This window comes from Lycium barbarum, chromosome 11, assembly GCF_019175385.1.
Source record: "Lycium barbarum isolate Lr01 chromosome 11, ASM1917538v2, whole genome shotgun sequence".
Lineage (NCBI taxonomy): Eukaryota > Viridiplantae > Streptophyta > Magnoliopsida > Solanales > Solanaceae > Lycium > Lycium barbarum.
Window position 1 is genome coordinate 67,030,151 of NC_083347.1, and position 7,929 is coordinate 67,038,079.

At 42.1% G+C, this 7,929-nt stretch overlaps 1 pseudogene; it reads left to right on the forward strand.

Annotated features, from left to right (window-relative positions):
• The first annotated feature begins 696 nt into the window (after window positions 1–696).
• On the forward strand, window positions 697–2,096 carry LOC132619873 (large ribosomal subunit protein mL102 (rPPR5)-like; annotated as a pseudogene).
• Window positions 2,097–7,929: the final 5,833 nt, after the last annotated feature.

Here is a 7,929-nt window from a genome sequence, read left to right on the forward strand (position 1 = left end):
TATCTGTATACGGTAAAAACCGGATATATGCAAGACCGGCACCGAGGCCGAGGGTAAGATCAAATGAGCACGAGTATGATTAGTCTTTTCTTCAGACTGGGGGATTGCACCAGATGTGGCTGATCCGAGAAAATAAAGGTAAATTTGTTGGTTTGGTGTATCCGGACCAAACTCTGCGTTGCCGTTAGCCCATTTTCACCAAGTCAAGTTCTCGTGGTCGTTAGTCCGGTTTCTCCGTGTCCGAATTGAACGTGGCCGTTAGTCCGATTAACCAGCTGCGGAACCGCCACGCCTCAAGACCGTTCTGCCATTTTGTACTAACAATCGTACGGGTGTCAGACCATATGGTCCTATCTTATCCTTTTAGGGTTTCTTTAATCCAAAAGGGCTTTGTGTAGTATGAAAGGCCCATGAGGCAAAACTATAAATAGAGGACATTTCCTTACTTTTAAGGGTTAGCTTTTGAGATCTAGAACATTGTAATAGAAAATATATTGAAGCTCTCTCTCTTTCCTTTTTTAGTCCGAATCAGTGGATCTTGTGGCTTGTTTATTCTTTTAACATTATTAGCTTAATCATCTATAACAACGTATTCGTTCAAGGCATCGATATATAACCCAAAATAAATTAAAATTTAATCACATATCCTATACCTCACTTATAAATTCAATTGTTATGTAAATTCGGGTAAACACTATCATTAATGGGTATAATGGGGTTAAGAAAATAGAAGAGGTCGAGAAGTATTTTGTGGAAATGAAGGGGAGGAATATAGAGCCGAATGTGATTAGTTATACGACGATGATTAAAGGGTATAGTTCGGTTGAGAGAGTAGATGATGCGTTGAGATTGTTTAAAGAGATGAAGAGTTTTGGTATTAAACCAAATGCTATTACGTATTCGACACTGTTACCTGGTCTTTGTGATGCTAAGAAAATGTCTGAAGCTCGGACGATTTTGAAAGAGATGGAAGAGAAGTAAATTGCACCGAAAGGTAACTCTTATCTTCATAAAGTTAATCTCGGGACAGTGTGAGGCGGGTGATTTAGATGCTGCTGCTGATGTTCTAAACACTATGATCAGGTTAAGTATTCCCACTGAGGCCACATTATGGTGTCCTAATTGAGAATTTCTGCAAGGCTGGTATCTACGATCGAGCTACCAAGTTTCTGGATAAGGTTATTGCGAAAGAAATCGTCTTGCGATCGGAGAGTAGTTTGTCTATGGAACCGAGTGCGTATAACCTGATTATTGATTATCTATGCAATAATGGCCAGACAAGCAAGGCTGAAACGTTTTTTAGACAGTTGATGAAAATCGGGGTTCAAGATCCTGTTGCCTTTAACAATATTGTGTGTGGGCACTCGAGAGAATGTGTTCCTGATTCGGCCTTTGAGATTTTGAAGATTATGGGGAGAAGAAAGGTTGTTTCTGATGGTATTTCTCACAAGTCACTTGTTGAGTGCTATCTGAAGAAAGGGGAGCCGGCCAATGCTAAAACTGCTTTGGACAATATGCTTGAAAACGGACATGAACCGGACTCGTTGTTGTATAGATCAGTGATGGAGAGCCTGATGGGAGATGTAAGGGTTCAGACAGCAAGTCGAGTGATGAAAGTCATGTTGGAGAAGGGAGTGAAAGAACATATGGATTTGATTTCTACCATATTGGAAGCCCTACTAATGAGGGGACATGTTGAGGAGGCACTTGGAAGAATTGAATTGTTGTTTCACAGCAGTCTCTCACCCGATCTTGATGCTCTCTTGTCGGTTCTATGTGACAAAGGAAAGACTAGTGCTGCTCTAAGGCTGTTAGATTTCAGTTTAGAGAGAAATTGTAACATAGACTTTTCAAGCTATGATAAGGTGTTGGATTCTCATGTAGCTTCTGGGAAGACACTTAACGCCTATTCCATTTTGTGCAAGATGATGGAAAAAGGAGGAGTTAAAGATCATAAGAGTTGTGAAGAGTTAATTAAGAGCCTCAATGATGAAGGGAACACAAAGCAAGCAGATATTTTAAGAAGAATGATACTCGGAAAGGAAACAACACTTGGTGGCAAGAAAGGGAAGAAAAAGGCAGCCATGGCTAGATGATTCCTGTAATTTTGCTATAAGTTACAGGTTAGAATTTCTGAATCACGTACGCTCTGTGAAAGATGATGACGGTATTTTGTTTTGTGGCAGAATAATTATGAGAAGATTTTCACTTTTTAAGCTTTTGCTTTTTGGAGTCAGATATTATATCTTTATTTATGCAGGAATTTATCTTTTAGTGCTTATGCGCCGCAAGCGGGCTTACGCGAGGAGGAGAAGAGGCGCTTTTGGGAGGATTTGGACGAGTTAGTGGGAGGCATACCGCCTACTGAGAAACTTTTCGTGGGAGGGGATTTCAATGGGCACATCGGGTCTATTTCGGGAGGTTATGATGATGTGCATGGAGGCTTTGGCTTCGGGGACAGAAATGGAGGAGGAGTTTCACTTTTGGATTTCGCAAGAGCTTTTGGGTTGGTGATAGCCAATTCGAGTTTTCCAAAGAAGGAAGAGCACTTGGTAACCTTCCGTAGTTCGGCGGCTAAGACTCAGATAGATTTATTACTTCTTAGGAAGGATGATAAAGGTTTGTGTAAAGATTGTAAGGTCATTCCGAGGGACAACCTTACAACCCGACATAAGCTCTTGGTGATGGATTTAGGGATTAACATGACGAGGAAGAAGAGGGTCGGGGATGATCGACCTAGGATCAGATGGGGGAGTTTGACCACGGCTAGTGCCCTGGAGATGGAAGAGAAATTGAAGGATATGGGGGCCTGGGATAGTAGTGGGGATGCGACCAGTATGTGGGATAGGACGGCTAGTTGTATTAGGGTTGTAGCAAGGGAAGTGTTGGGAGTCTCGACAGGTAGTCGTGGTCGGCATCGAGGGGACTGGTGGTGGAATGGAGAAGTGCAAGGGAAGGTGGAAGCAAAGAAGATGGCGTATGCGAAGCTGATAGAAAGCAAGGATGAGGTGGAGATGTGGACGAATAGGGAACTTTATAAGATAGCGAGGAAGGAGGCAAAGTCGGTGGTTTCGACGGCAAAAACGGCAGCTTTTGAACGCCTCTATGCTGAACTAGAAGAGAAAGGCGGGGATAGGAAATTGTTCAGGCTAGCCAGGGTGCGGGAGAGAAGGGCGCGCGATGTGGATCAAGTGAAGTGCATTAAAGATGAGCATGGAAAAGTATTGGTAGAGGAGACTCTCATTAAACAGAGATGGCAGTCATATTTTCACAAACTCTTGAATGAAGAAGGGGAGAGAGACATCGTGTTGGGAGATTTGGAGCATACAGGGAGGCGTCACGATTTTGGGTATTGCAGGAGTATTAAGGTTGAGGAGGTTAAGGGTGTTGTCCGTAGGATGCGCAGGGGAAGAGCGACCGGACCTGACGAGATCCCTGGGGAATTTTGGAAGAGCGCGAGCTCGGCAGGTTTGGAGTGGCTGACTAGGTTGTTTAATGTCATCTTTAAGACGGCAACGATGCCCGAAGAATGAAGGTCGAGCGTAATGATCCCTCTATACAAAAACAAGGGGGATGTCCAGAGTTGCGAAAACTATAGAGGTATCAAGCTACTAAGCCATACTATGAAAGTGTGGGAAAGAGTGGTGGAGATGAGGGTGAGGAGAGGCGTGTCTATTTCAGAGAACCAGTTCGGATTTATGCCGGGACGCTCAACTACAGAAGCCATTCATCTTGTGAGGAGACTGGTGGAGCAGTATAGGGAGAGGAAGAGGGACTTGCATATGGTATTCATCGACCTAGAAAAGGCTTACGATAAAGTTCCAAGAGAAATCCTATGGAGATGTTTGGAGGCTAAAGGTGTACCTGTAGCATACATTAGGGTGATCAAGGACATGTATGAGGAAGCCAAAACTAGAGTAAGGACAGTAGGAGGGGACTCAGAGCACTTTCCAGTTGTGATGGGGTTGCATCAAGGATCAGCTCTTAGTCCGTTTTTATTTGCCTTGGTGATGGATAGATTGACGCGACAAATTCAAGGTGAGGTGCCATGGTGTATGCTTTTCGCGGACGACATAGTCCTGATCGATGAGACTCGTAGCGGAGTTAACGCTAAGCTGGAGGATTGGAGACATACCTTGGAGTCTAAAGGATTTAAGCTGAGTAGGACCAAGACAGAGTACTTAGAGTGTAAGTTCAGTGAGACACCCCAGGAGGTTGGCGTGGAAGTTAGGCTTGGTGCTCAGGCCATCCAAAAGAAAAGTAGTTTCAAGTACCTTGGGTCTATCATGCAAGGCAGCGGGGAGATTGACGATGATGTCACACATCGTATTGGGGTAGGGTGGATGAAATGGAGGCTAGCTTCAGGAGTGCTATGTGACAAGAAGGTGCCACCACAACTGAAGGGCAAGTTCTACAGAGTGGTGGTTAGACCGGCTATGTTGTATGGGGCGGAGTGTTGGCCAGTTAAGATCTCTCACGTTCAAAAGATGAAAGTTGCCGAGATGAGAATGTTGAGATGGATGTGTGGGCACACTAGGAGCGACAGGATTAGAAATGAGGCTATTCGGGATAAGGTGGGAGTGGCCTCGGTGGAAGACAAGATGCGGGAAATGCGACTGAGATGGTTTGGGCATGTGAAGAGGAGAGACATAGATGCCCCAGTGCGGAGGTGTGAGAGGTTAGCCATGGATGGTTTCAGAAGAGGTAGGGGTAGGCCAAAGAAATATTGGGGAGAGGTGATTAGACAGGACATGACGCAGTTACAGCTTACCGAGGACATGACCTTAGATAGGAAGGTGTGGAGGACCCACATTAGGGTAGAAGGCTAGTATATAAGTCTCGTTATCTTTCCTTATTAGTAGGCGCATTAGCGCATTATAATTTCTTGTGCTTTGATTTATGTTATTATTTGCTACTTTCTGTACTTTGATTACTCTATTTTATCTGTGCCGCTTTCGTGATTTGCATTTCCATATCGCTTTGAATTCCTTGATTATCCTGTTTTACTGTGTCGCTTGCATTATTTCATTGCAATATCGTTTTAAATCTTTTAACCTTATCTGACCCCCTTTTTATGCTTCTATTGAGCCGAGGGTCTCTCGGAAACAGCCATCCTACCTTGGTAGGAGTAAGGTCTGCGTACATTATACCCTCCCCAGACCCCAAGATGTGGGATTTCACTGGGCTGTTATTGTTGTTGTTGTTGTATGTGCAATTGTAGGGAATCTGGTTTGAGGCCTCAGAATTACTTTTCTCTTGTTTTAGTTAATATAACATAAACTTTTGGTTTGTCTTATCTTCTTCAATATTTTATTGAGTAAAATGTTTGTTACACTTTCAATGATATGGAAGAAGTTGATATGGCGAATCTCTGAGACCCACAGGTCAACCACTTCCTTGCATTCTTTATCTTCATTTAGTTGGTTAAATTCTCAATCTAAAGTTTTATTCCATTTGGATTTTGGAGTAACAAGAAGCAAGGGTTTTGTCTCTTTTATTTTTAATTTGAGATGGGTGGGAACCCATAAACTTCAAATCCTTGATTCGCCTCTGGCAAATATGGACTGAGACTTATAAGAGGAAAATGGGAATTATGTAACTGATGAGGCTAGGGAGATTGGGGTAAGTATTCTTAGACGCTTGCTGCAAATTGGTTTAAAAATTATAAAGAGAGAGAGAATTTGGGCTTATATTGGTGTCTGGTAGTTTAAAAGCTTGAGGTATTAAACTATTGCAAAAATCCTACTCCTATATTCATGTGCTTCCATTAAACCAAAGTATCATGTTGTAACTGAAAACAAGTTTTGTTTGTATCAAACTCTTTATCCTTTTGTTGAATAAAAAATCTGTTGATGATCTTATACCTTTTGTTGGCTGAAGTGAAATAGCTTATTAAAAGTTGTGTAGATATCGATGGACAACTGAGGGAAGTTGGATGGGTAGATATAGGATTAGGAACAATTGATGATCTCTCTGTGATCTTTATCTATACTGGTGAGTTTTCTAAGAAGCTAGCTACTGTTATGTGAAGGAAATTTGAGATGAACGATATATAATGAGTTACCTGATCTTAGTTGAATTTGTTGCTAATCAAATCTTATGAATCAGTTTATGAACTTGGGCCTTTTTGGTATGGCAACATATTTTCCTCAGTAAAAATCTTTTTTTGGTGTTTGGTAGCTGAAATCGTTGAAAATAATGTAATACTAAATAAGTGAAATTACTTTCACGTCCATTATGGGGGTACGCTATTTTCTACTTCCTTCCTACTCCACTGAAAACTTGCATCTGTTTACGTAAACGGTTTTCTTTGATAAAGCATTTTCCATGGAAAAGATGTGCTTTTGGATTTTTTTTTACCTTATACCAAACATGGCTTTACTCCTTTTACCTGAAAAGATGAATGCTGAAAATTTGAATTTAGGATTGCTGACTACCTGAGTTATAAGCTGAGGTATGTGGTTCCTAGTAGTTATATGCATTTGTAAAGATAGATATAAATGTGGGATGACATCCTATTGCACTGCTATATCAGCTAAAATGGACCAGTAAGACTTACCTAATCTCTAAAAATAGTTACGACATACTAGTAATTTTAGGACGTCATGTTAGAAACATATTCTAACTCTAACAAGCAGAGCAATTGATACTTGTTTGAAAGCAAGTTATGGACACCTGTTAAGTACTCAAAGTCAATCCGGTAATCTTTGATAGCACTGTGAAATGCTCCTTTACTTTTGGATTTCTAGCTACTTATTTTCTCTCTGCTTCCATTTTCTTTTGGTTACACCAGCTTGATTTTGTTTGTTAGATGAATGCGTAGATCATATGGTGACAGATAAGAGGATTTGATTTGGAAAATTTGTATGCGTTCGTGTGCACGTTCATTTCATACTTGCACTGCAATCTGGATAATGTCGGGCTTCGACAAAAAAGGGGTTTCGAACCTTGTCTAGTGATTTCTTAGGTGGTATGGGCTTCATCAGCTTTGTTGTTCCCTTAACTGTTCCCTTCTTTCTGTGTTTGCAGCAGCCGTTGGATCTTGCAGATCCATGAATTATGCTTTTCATGGAACGGCCTTGTTTGTCCTTTTGTGTCGAGTTTCCTTTAGTTCACGCTTTTGTGAGTACAGACATTTTCATTTCTCAATAGAAATATTTTTTTCACTAGTGTTTGTTGTATTCTGCTGCCATTTTTAGTTTTTTTTTTAGTACTGATCTTATCTTTTTTGACGACCATCCAACTGATGAGGCCCTGTGTCATGACCCAACCCCGTGGGCCGCGACTGGTGCCCTACTTAGGCACCCCAAACAAACTCACAACCAGATCGTCGTATTCAGACTCGCTCAAACTCAACATACGTTATCCAAACTGAAAATGAACAACAGACGCCAGACACAAACATTTATCGAACACTTATCTTAAGCGGTCGCCCGTTCAGATTAGTCAAATCAAAATCAGAAAGGTGGCGGAATATACGTCGCCCAAATGCACAAACACACACATCAGAAAGGGGGCGGAAAGTACATCGCCCAAATGCACACACACACATACAAACTCAGAGGCCGACTTGGCCATAGTAGCGTACGGGCCGCTTAAGAACGCAAAACAGGCTCACATACAAACACACCGGACCCACGACCCACAAATGTGACTACAGGCCTCTAGACAAAACAGAACAGATGAACATATGACGGGACAGGGCCCCGCCGTACCCACACATCCACAAATGTACCGAACACATACACAACAGAAGGTATGTACCAAAAGTAGGCTCCGGATCAAGGGGAGCTCTCCAACACAGCAGAATGAGTAGCCTAAACTGGAGGACCACCCAAACGATCTTCTGTACCTGCGGGCATGAACACAACCCCCGAAGAAACGGGAGTCAGTACGAGAGAAGTACTGAGTATGTAAAGCAGAAGGTAC